The sequence below is a fragment of the Taudactylus pleione genome, unplaced genomic scaffold, assembly GCF_031769625.1.
Source record: "Taudactylus pleione unplaced genomic scaffold, aTauple2 ptg000009l, whole genome shotgun sequence".
Lineage (NCBI taxonomy): Eukaryota > Metazoa > Chordata > Amphibia > Anura > Myobatrachidae > Taudactylus > Taudactylus pleione.
In genome coordinates this window covers 3,081,416-3,092,967 of record NW_028284412.1, presented here as the reverse complement: position 1 = coordinate 3,092,967, position 11,552 = coordinate 3,081,416, and the positions used below count along the sequence as shown (strand labels likewise).

The 11,552-nt window shown below is 43.9% G+C and overlaps 1 long non-coding RNA gene across 1 annotated transcript in view; it reads right to left on the bottom strand.

Moving 5' to 3' along the window:
- Positions 1-468: 468 nt before the first annotated feature.
- The window catches only part of LOC148542717 (uncharacterized), a 38,046-nt gene continuing 26,962 nt past the window's right edge, over positions 469-11,552 (bottom strand). The window contains exon 3 of the long non-coding RNA XR_015877035.1: positions 469-1,236. This is a non-coding gene — a long non-coding RNA (uncharacterized LOC148542717). The remainder of the gene's footprint in view (positions 1,237-11,552) is intronic.

Genomic DNA, 11,552 nt, shown 5'->3' with positions numbered 1-11,552 from the left:
ATCCTACAAACAGACAATATATGTGTGTTTTTATAAAGTACACCTAGCTCGTATATGAGTGCCTGCTAGGATATATTAGTCATATATAGTGATAAACCATATATAAATCAATTAAATAGTGAAAAATCCCAAGCGCCAGAAGGTGAACTGATCAAAAAGATATAGTGAAAAATATACATGATTATGAAAGGAAAAGCAACTTATCTTCAATAGAAAATCTTCGGTCACCTGACCAACCATGATTCAAACATAAAGGAAAAAAAGAAAGCAAAACATTGTGTGTACCATCTTAATACTGCATCAAACATCCATCACTGTGTAATTTAGGAGTTATTGGAACTATAGTCAGTCCTCACATGTAATAATACTCCAAATATTTATACACAAAACACAGTTTAATTTATAAAATAAGATCCACAATTAAATGCAGGTAAACAACATACAAAGGCAAAATATTATAAAGGCTTATCTGTCCATCATAAGAGGGTCCAGGATAGCAGGGTACCAACGCGTTTCATCTTGGTAAAATAAAACTTCTTCAAGGGGATAAGAAATATTACTCAAAGGACATATTTATACCTATGGTAATTAAAAATGGAGGATCCACATGGACCGAACAAAAAACATCATGTCCTGTCCTCAGACAGGGAAAACATCACTTCCTGTCCTCAGACAGGGAAAACATCAATTCCTGTCCTCAGACAGGGAAAACACCACTTCCTGTCCTCAGACCAGGGAAAAAAAAAAACTTTTCTATTTGGCATAAAGATTTTAAAATACATTGTGAACATATAAAATATTAGATATTCCTAAACATATAGAGCCCCATCCACATATAATATTTACTTAGACTGTATAACTGGGCCATTCCGCTGACGGAACTGGGAGCATTAATCACGTCCCCTCCGGTTTGGGGAAACAGAGCACCTACTACAGAGGTCTGTCCCAAAAGTCATTTCCTTATAGGCACCGAAACAAATGGCACCGGGACTTTACTTCCTGTCCGGATTGAAGTATAGTGGCACACGAACATCACATCCTGTCCGGGTTAAGCCGCACTTGTCGTTAACGTCACTTCTGCAGGTCCTCTGCATACAATACGACGGATGCTGGGGGAATCTCTACCTTGATACAGTCTGTCCTTGAAAAGCGGCCATTTTAAACCCGACCATAGTGTGATATAAAGAGTCCATATGAAACAGTGTCCATTTCTAAAAGGGCTTGTAGTAAATAGCACTAAAAATATAAGAATACAAGGGTGAGCATAGATACTACTAAATAAATGAAGGGAAGAATGCAACCACCATTATAGTCTAATAAATATATATCTACAGACTTAAAAAAATATTATTAATTGAGTTAAGAAAGATGAATAGATAAATGTATTAGAAAATAATAATTAATCACAAATGTTCATAAAAAGATTCACATGATGTTCATAAAAAAGGTGCAATTTCAAAGGCTTCATTAAAACCACTGGGGGAGAGAGTACCTAACTCAAAGATCCAATACATGGATAATTTATTGAGAATATCTCCCCCTCTTTCCCCAAGTTTAACCAATTCTATTGGTTTAAAAGATAAGTAGTCGGGATCAGAATTATGATGTTCTGCAAAGTGTCTATATATAGCATGAGTTGTTATTTTATTCTTAATATTACGAACATGCTCTTGAATACGTAATTTTAATATTCTCTTCGTTTTTCCAATATACTTAAAACCGCAGGCACATTCCAACATATAAATTACCATAGGTAATTTTACCATAGGTAAAATCCTTTATTTTATACTCCTATGAATTGTCATGATTATGGAAGATTTTCCTTTTCAGATGTAAAAATTTACATATGTTGCAGCTGCTACATTTATAGCAGCCTTGACATTTTCTTAAAGTTTTTTGATTTCTTGAATCTTCCTTCTTAAGTAAGCTAGGTGCTAAAATTTCCTTGATATTCCTACTCTTTTTAAAGATTACCTTTGGTCTAGAAGGAAGAATACCATTCAGAATTGGATCCATTAGTAAAACTTCCCAATGACGGTTAAGTATCATTTTAATCTGTTTTTCTTGACAATTAAAGGTGGTAATAAATGGAATATGTTTGTTCTCTGTCGTCTTCTTTCTTGGTTGGAGTAGTACAGATCGATCCAGACTACTGATTTTGGTTGAAGCCTTTTTTATTATTTCATCCGGATAATTATTTTCTACAAATCTGTTGGAGTAGGTTTCAAGCTGTGTGGTGCAGTTCTTTTTTTTACCACAGTTTCTTTTTACACGAGAAAACTGTGAAAAGGGTATATTCTTTTTCCAATGTTCTGCATGACAGCTATTAAAATGTAAATTTCTGTTTGTGTCCACAGTTTTGATGAAGTTGCTTGGTACCACTTTTCCATCTTCACCTTTTAATATTACATCCAGATATTCCACTTTGTCCTTGCTTAGATTGTACGTGAATTTCAGATTATAAGTATTAACTGAGAGAACTTTGAAAAATTCTACAAAAGACAAATCGTCTCCCTCCCAGATGATGATGATATTGTCTATATATAGCATTTGTACATTTTCAAGTGTTTCTCAAAAGGATTATTGTAATGAATCATTTCTTCTTCCCAACTGCCCATCACCAAATTGGCAAAACTTGGGGCAAAGATAGTCCCCATTGCTGTCCCACAAATTTGAATATAGAAACAATCCAGGAACGTAAAATAATTGTGACTTAAAATAAATCTCATAAAATCACAAACTCCATTCTTATGCAGCGTTGACATTGATGGATCCCTAAACATAAATTTCCTACATGATAACATACCTTTGTCATGTTCAATACATGTGTAGAGGCTCTGAACGTCTATTGTAATCCAAAGATAGGTGTTTTTCCATTCAATTTCGGACATAATTTTCAAAACACTATTTGTATCTGAGATTTGTCTGTTTTTGTGTATGTAGATAATGTAATAAAACAGTCCTGAGATCTTCCACAAATTTTATCGTAGGATCCTGTGGTAGAACTTTATATGATGATTCATCTTTTAGGAGTCTTAGAGCCTCGTTTACATAAGATGTACGGTATTGAATTAGGACCCCACCCCCCTTATCTGCCTGCTTGATAACTATCATATTATTATTTTGTAAATTCTTTAAAGCTTCTTTCTCTGCATTTTTTAGATTAAATTTTTTTTAAGGGTTGGAGTTTTTGTTCACACAGGTCTTTTTTTACCAAATCATAAAAGACACTGATATGATTTCCCTTCGACTCCAAAGGATAATATTTTGATTTATTTCTAAGACCAGATTTCGATTGAGGTACATGAGTTACTTCTACCTCCTTTTTCGCGAAATGCCTATTCAATGTTAAATTCCTAGTAAATTTATTAAGATCTATAAAAGTTTCAAATAAATTCATCTGATTTGATGGTGCAAACTTCAGCCCTCTATTCAAGAGATCTACTTCTGCTTTTGTTAATGCATGCTGAGATAAATTAAAAATTCCCGAGTCCATTAGTTCTATTGTGGAAGGATTCTCCTTTTGTTTGTTTTTCCTCCCATTGCCTCTGGTGCCTCGTCTTCTGGGTGGCTTCTTTTTAGGGGTGACTTGGTTTTGAACCTCTCTCCAAAGAAAGTTTTCTTCCGTATGCCTACGGTATCTATTAAAGGATCAGGGGATAAAAAATCTGAGTCACTATTTGACTCAAATCTCTGCAAGGTCGAGAACTGATTTCTCGTTGGAATGGCGTAAGTATATGGAGAGAGATTCTGTCCCCCTCTTTTAGTTTTTACATTGGACATTCTTTCCTTCCTTCTAAATGGTGTCTGTTTCCAGTTTTTTTGGGGTCTACTCCTGTGTTCTTTCTTGCCTGATGTTAAATCTACTCCAATTTTTAATTTTATTATTTTGATAATCTGACTTATCCCTTAGAAATTTCTTCTCTTTTCCTTTAATGACTTCCTCTTCTATCCATTCCAACTTTCTAGTCAATGTAATGTCATTTGCCTTAAATACTTCTTTTTCTTTATGAATCAATAAAGTTTGTTCTTTAACTTCAAGATCTTCCTCGATTTTATCTAGAGTTTTCTTCTTCTCTGTGATGACTTGCATTAATTTTACAGAACACTCATGTAGGACATTATCCCAGTTTTCAATAAACTCTGGGTTGTCCAAGCCAAAAGTGGGATTTTTTTTAGAATCCTTAATCCTCTTGGAATTCTTTGAGCCGGAATATAATGCTCCAGTCCCTTTATCTCCCACCATGTTTTAATTTCTCTAGTTAAAAGCATTTCCACTTCCAAGAAAGGTGTATCCAGATCCTCCATACCTGAGGTGTTAGCATGTGTGTTTTGAATCTCTTCATTAAAGATTCTATGACATAGGTCATTTCTTTTCCCTAAGTCTCTGTTACTAAACATTGTAACTAAGGGTTATGTTACACTGGCAGCTGTCTAAAAAAGTCATGAATAACAATGATAAAAATAAATTAGTGAGCGCACAAATATTAAACAATAATCCTACAAACAGACAATATATGTGTGTTTTTATAAAGTACACCTAGCTCGCATATGAGTGGCTTCTAGGATATATTAGTCTACGAATAAGGAAAAGACACAGATAAACCCAATCAAATATACAGTAGCATTAAAACGCATATGAATGCTACTGACACAGAGATTAAGGACCTTATTCAAAGTCGGTCGCGAGCGCTGAGCGCTCGCAACCGACTCGATGTTGGTCCACCGGGCATGCGCACGACGGACACAGCAGGAAGCTCCCTGGGGCTTAAGGTCGACGAGACCCTACCCTAGGGTCTCGTCGTAAGCCCTGATGGTCGCGATGGTCTTGACCATCGCGACCATCTCCCTTAATGGTCTTTAGAGCTGTGGGTGTTAGGCTGTTGGTTAACAACCAACATGGAGGCAGCCGTTCAGGATGCAAGCGGCCGCCCTGTTTCTGTGCGACCACTTGCATCTTACGACCGCCTCTGAATGAGGCCCTAAATCCCCCCATCTGAAAAAATCGTGAAAGTTGCTGATGTAGTGGCTCCTATATGAAATTAGTAATTATGAAACTCACCCGGAGAAAAACCTAACAGGGAAAGGCAGTGTTTCAAGACCTGACAGAACTGGTACTTAGTAATTGGAGACTACTGTGGTGCACGCAGGGGGGGTTTCTGTGTACCTAGAAACATTTTTTATATACAGTCAGGTGCATAAATATTGGGACATTGACAGAATTTTCATATTTTGGCCTCTATTCACCAGCACAATGGCTTTGAAATGAAACAAACAAGATGTGCTTCAACTGCAGACTTTCAGATTTAATTTGAGGGTAATTACATCCAAATCAGGTGAACGGTGTAGGAATTACAACGGTTTCTATATGTGCCTCCCACTTTTTAAGGGGCCAAAAGTAATGGGACTATCAACTCAAAAGCTATTTCATGGACAGGTGTGGGCTATTCCCTCATTATTTCATTATCAATTAAGCAGGTAAAAGGTCAGGAGTTGATTCTAGGTGTGACATTTGCATTTGGAATCAGTTGCTGTCGACTCTCAATATGAGATCCAAAGAGCTGTCACTATCAGTGAAGCAAGCCATCATTAGGCTGAAAAATCAAAACAAACCCATCAGAGAGATAGCAAAAACATTAGGTGTGGCCAAATCAACTGTTTGGAACATTCTTAAAAAGAAAGAAAGCACCGGAGAGCTCAGCAATACCAAAAGACCCGGAAGACCACGGAAAACAACTGTGGTGGATGACAGAATAATTATTTCCCTGGTGAAGAAAAACCCCTTCACAACACTTGGCTAAATCAAGAACACTCTCCAGGGGGTAGGTGTATATGTGTCAAAGTCAACAATCAAGAGAAGACTTCACAAGAGTGACTATAAAGGGTTCACCACAAGATGTAAACCATTGGTGAGCCACAAAAACAGGAAGACCAGATTAGAGTTTGCCAAACAACATCTAAAAAAGCCATTACAGTTCTGGAAAAACATCCTATGGACAGATGAGACAAATATCAACTTGTACCAGAGTGATGGGAAGAGAAGACAATGGAGAAGGAAAGGAACTGCTCATGATCCAAAACATACCACCTCTTCAGTGAAGCATGGTGGTGGTAGTGTCATGGCGTGGGCATGTATGGCTGCCAATGGAACTGGTTCCCTTGTATTTATTGATGACGTGACTGCTGACAAAAGCAGCAGAATGAATTCTGAAGTGCTTCGGGCAATATTATATGCTCAGATTTAGTCAAATGCTTCAGAACTCATTGGACGGCGCTTCACAGTGTAGATGGACAATGACCCGAAGCATACTGCAAAAGCAACCAAATGGTTTTTTTAAGGCTAAGGTGGAATGTTATGAAATGGCCAAGTCAATCCCCTGACCTGAATCCGACTGAGCATGCATTTCACTTGATGAAGACAAAACTGAAGGGAAAATGCCCCAAGAACAAGCAGGAACTGAAGACATTTGCAGTAGAGGCCTGGCAGAGCATCACCAGGGATGAAACCCAGCGTCTGGTAATGTCTATGCGTTCCAGACTTCAGGCTGTAATTGCCTGCAAAGGATTTGCAACAAAGTATTAAAAAGTGAAAGTTAAATTTAGGATTGTTTAGTTTGTCCCATTACTTTTGGCCCCTTAAAAAGTGGGAGGCACATATAGAAACCGTTGTAATTCTTAAACCGTTCACCTGATTTGGATGTAATTACCCTCAAATTAAATCTGAAAGTCTGCAGTTAAAGCACATCTTGTTTGTTTCATTTCAAAGCCATTGTGGTGGTGAATAGAGGCCAAAATATGAAAATTCTGTCAATGTCCCAATACTTATGCACCTGACTGTATATATATATATATATATATATATATATATATATATATATATATATATATATATATATAATTTCACTCTGCCCAGAGTGTAGTGCTTTTACTAGTGGGTGCTTAATCAAATAATGCTTACAGTATATGTGCCTGAAATTTTTTATTGAGGTTAAAATTATTCACTATATTCCGATAATCAATATGTTACTTATGTCCTTATGCCAGATACCATTGTTAGAGAACATGTTTCCAATACCCCTGATATATATATCTATATGTGTACATACTCTAAACTATATTTTGAATATGTAGGAATGATGAAAGACAACTATATTTGAAGGAATGAGTGCCACAAGCTTCAATGGACTCCTAGAAAATTATCAACACCTAAAAAAATTAAAGATGTCATAAATCCTCAGAAAATCGCAGCTGTACACCGAGACTCTGGACCAGGAACTTCCTCTACAATTAACTAATATCTAAAGAACTACAAAAATGGCCACCATGCATTCCAGGGTCCGGAAGGAACTTAAAGACCGGAAGTGTACGCGAGGAATGGGACACGGATTCTCCATCATCACTTTTTGATATATATATATATATATATATATATATATATATACTTCGAATAATATCTCTGGATAATATAAATGACCTAAAATAATGTGGGACAATGAAATTGTACATAAAAGTATACACACAGCTTATGAAACACATGGTGAACGGAAGTGATGTGTATCCCAGTGGGGCGGAGGTGACGAGACGAGTCACATAACCACTGCATTAACTAGCACAGAGTGGACACCTAGCCGCGTTACACATGATGAGTGGATGTGACGCGCATCCCATATGACGTGCATCAAGAATGACGCGCACCCAAGACTCAGTCACGATACTCAGTAAGGGCGGAAGAGCCGCGCACTCAGAATGGCTTTGATCCCCCATAGACACGGGCGGAAGTGACGCGGTGCGTTCCACTTGCGCTTCACGTGGTTATTCTGCAATATCTTTAAAAGTGAATAAGACAATTGCCTCGGTTTTCACTTTCTTTAGGCTTATTAACTTATGCAAGGCTGCAGCCCCCCCAGTAAAATCCACCACCTCAGTGTAGTCAGTTCAGTCTTTGACTGCACTGGCTACACTGTGTGACTGGCAGTGGCTTCCTATTGGAAGCGCTGCCTGCCAGTCAAAAATACAAGCAGTCTCAGGGGGAGGTGTCTCCTTGCCCTGGGACTGCCAGTCCAGGCTGCTATTAGCAGACAGCGGCTTCCAGCCTTTCGCAAGCCCTAACCGGCTCCTAGGGGCTGCAGATGATGCAGCCCTTTGGATGCCGGTGGCATGTGCGACTCCCCTCCACTAGTGCGCATGCGCCGGTCAAGGCGTCTGATAGATGGGCAGGTGCCAGGACCTGGCCTGGACGGGAGCAGTGGGTGAGTAATTGTACTATCCCTCCCTCTTATTTTCAGCGGCGGCAGTCACCCTCATCTAAGATCAGTGGCGGGCTGGGCCGGGGGGCAGAGTGCCATGTGACCCCCCAAGCCGCTCTATTGCCAAGCATCGTGGGCCGCCTCCTCAGACAGTAAAGAGCCCTGGTGGTCCTGTGTGTTATGCTGCTCTGTTGCAGCCGCGGCTGCATTCCGACTTTGACTTCGGCGGCATCCACAGCCACAAGATCTTTCTGTGTGTCCTGCAGGCAGCTGCATGGCCACCACCAGGATGAGGGCTGCTGCTGTCTGTCCTCCCCAGGCCATGCAGCTATTGATGAGTACCACTGCGTGCCTTCCGGCGCAGTACACTCGTGCAGTAAAGTTTTTTTTTTTTTTCACAAAGACTCGGCGCGTGTGACATCATGACGTCACGTGCGCCGCAGAAGAGAGAAGAGGACTCAGAGGAGCTGAGTGAGCAGAAGCCTGCAAGGTAAGTGTGGGGACTGGCTGGGTGGGTACATAGAAGATGGGCTGCTGGGGCCATAGAAGATTGGCTGCTGGGGCCATAGAAGATTGGCTGCTGGGGCCATAGAAGATTGGCTGCTTGGGCCATAGAAGGGGGCTGACTGGGGACATAGAAGGAGACTGACTGGGGACACAAGGGGGGTTGCTGGGGCTGACTCTGGTTTCAGAAGAGGGGGTTGCTGGTTCTAGGGACACAAGGGGGCTGCTGGGGCTGACTCTAGACACAGAGGGCTGCTTGGGCTGGCTGGGGACACAAAGGGGGCTGCTTGGGATGGAGACACAGAAAGTGGACTGCTGGATCTGGGGACACATAATGAGGACTGCTGGGGCTGGCTGGGGACACAGAAGGGAGACTGCTGGGGATAGAGACACAGAAGATGGACTGCTGGAGATGGGGACACAGAAGGGGGGCTGCTAGGGATGGAGTCACAGAAGGGGGGCTGCTGGCACTGGGGACACAGCAGGGGGGCTGACTGGAGAGACAGAGAGAATACTGCTGGGGCTGGCAACAGAGAATGGGGGCTGGCTGGAAATGAATAGATACTGCAGAAACATGTAGTGCAGTGAAAGGAGAACAACATATAGTGCAGTGAAAGGAGAACATTGAAGGGGAGGGGAAGGGATGCTGTGCTCAGACCCGCCTACAGACTCTCTCACCCTGTCACCCACAACATCTTCCTCACATCCACTTACCTTACCTTACTAGACCTGCTCCCACACACTGACCCTGTCACCTACCATACCTGTCCCCGCACACTCACCCTGTCACCTACCAGACCTGTCCCCACACACTCACCCTGTCACCTACCAGACCTGTCCCCCCATACTCGCCCTGTCTCCTACTTTACCTGTCCCCACACACTCATCCTGTCACCTACCAGACCTGTCCCCACACACTCACCCTGTCACCTACTAGACCTGTCCCCACACACTCACCCTGTCTCCTACCATACCTGTCCCCGCACACTCACCCTGTCACCAACCAGACCTGTACCCAGAAACTCACCCTGGCCCCTACCAGACCTGTCCCGCCATACTCGCCCTGTCTCCTACTATACCTGTCCCCACACACTCATCCTGTCACCTACCAGACCTGTCCCCGCACAATCACCCTGTCACCTACCAGACCTTTTCCCATACACTCACCCTGTCACCTACCAGACCTGTCCCCACACACTCACCCTGTCACCTACCAGACCTGCCCCGCATACTCGCCGTGTCTCCTACTATACCTGTCCCCACACACTCATCCTGTCACCTACCAGACCTGTCCCCGCACAATCACCCTGTCACCTACCAGACCTTTTCCCATACACTCACCCTGTCACCTACCAGACCTGTCCCCACACACTCATCCTGTCACCTACCAGACCTGTCCCCGCACTATCACCCTGTCACCTACCAGACCTTTTCCCATACACTCACCCTGTCACCTACCAGACCTGTCCCCGCACACTCACCCTGTCAACTACCATACCTGTCCCCACACCATGACCACCATCAGGGGGGGACTGCCGGCACTCCAGTACCGGGCCCGGAGACAGAGGGGGCCCGGCTGACAGTGACAAGGAATGCATCGGTGGCGGCAGGCAGGGAGAAAGATCATTAGCACTGTGACATTTCAACTATGGACTGTCACTGGAGCCGAGCGCGAGCTGTGATTGGCTCGCGGAACGACAGTCAGGGGCGGCCGATCCTAATTGGATGCCGTTCCGCGAGCTGTGATTGGCTGATGGAACGGCAGCCAATCAGGAACAGCAGCTCTTGATCAGCCAATCAGGAGCGGCCGCTCTTGATTGGCCGCTGTTCCGCGTGGTGTGATTGGCTCGCGGTCGGCTCCATAGTAAATGCTGCAGCACCCCTGATGTTTGAGGCCGGCTCAAGTCCTTAGTTGAATGACACAGCGCTGATGATCTTTCTCCTTTCCTGTCGCCCGGTGCATTCCTCACCACTGCCAGCTGGGCTCCCTTCTCTCAGGACAGGAGAACAGGTAAGCTGACCCTGTTCTGTGTCCCCCCCTCTCTTGTCCAGCCAGCCTTCCCTGCACTGTTCCCCCCCAATCCAGCCAGCCAGCCTTTCCTGCTCCCCCCCAGTTCAGCCAGCCTGCCTTCCCTGCCCCCCCAGTCCAGCCAGCCTTCCCGAAGCCCCCCCCAGTCCTTCCAGTCTGCCTTGTCTCTCCCTCAGTCCAGCCAGTCTTCCCCGTGCCCCCTCATAGTCCAGCCAGCCTGTCTTCTCTGCCCCAGTCCAGCCAGCCTTCCCTGCCCCCCCCCATGTCCAGCCAGCGTGCCTGCCTGTCTTCTCTGCCCCTCCCCCATGTCCAGCCAGCCTGCCAGCCTGTCTTCTCTGCACCTCCCCTACTGCCCCTTGCCCCCCTAGTCCAATCACACTTCCCTGCCCTTTGCCACCCCAGGCCAGTCTTCCCTGCCCTGTACCACCCCCCACCACCATGCCTAGCCATCCTCCCTGGTTTACGCACAAACTTAGGCAACATCCCTGATATAGCTCCACTCACGTTATCCACAACTCCGACCAACTCTGCCCTATACCCGGGGGGGGGGGGGCCCTGCCTATTTTGTTAGTACTGGGCCCCAGAATTTCTGATGGCAGCCCTGCCCCACACACTCACCCTGTCACCTACCAGACATTTTCCCATACACTCACCCTGTCACCTACCATACCTGTCCCCGCACACTCACCCTGTCACCTACCATACCTGTTCCCGCACACTCACCCTGTCACCTACTATACTTGTCCCCGCACACTCACCCTGTCACCTACCAG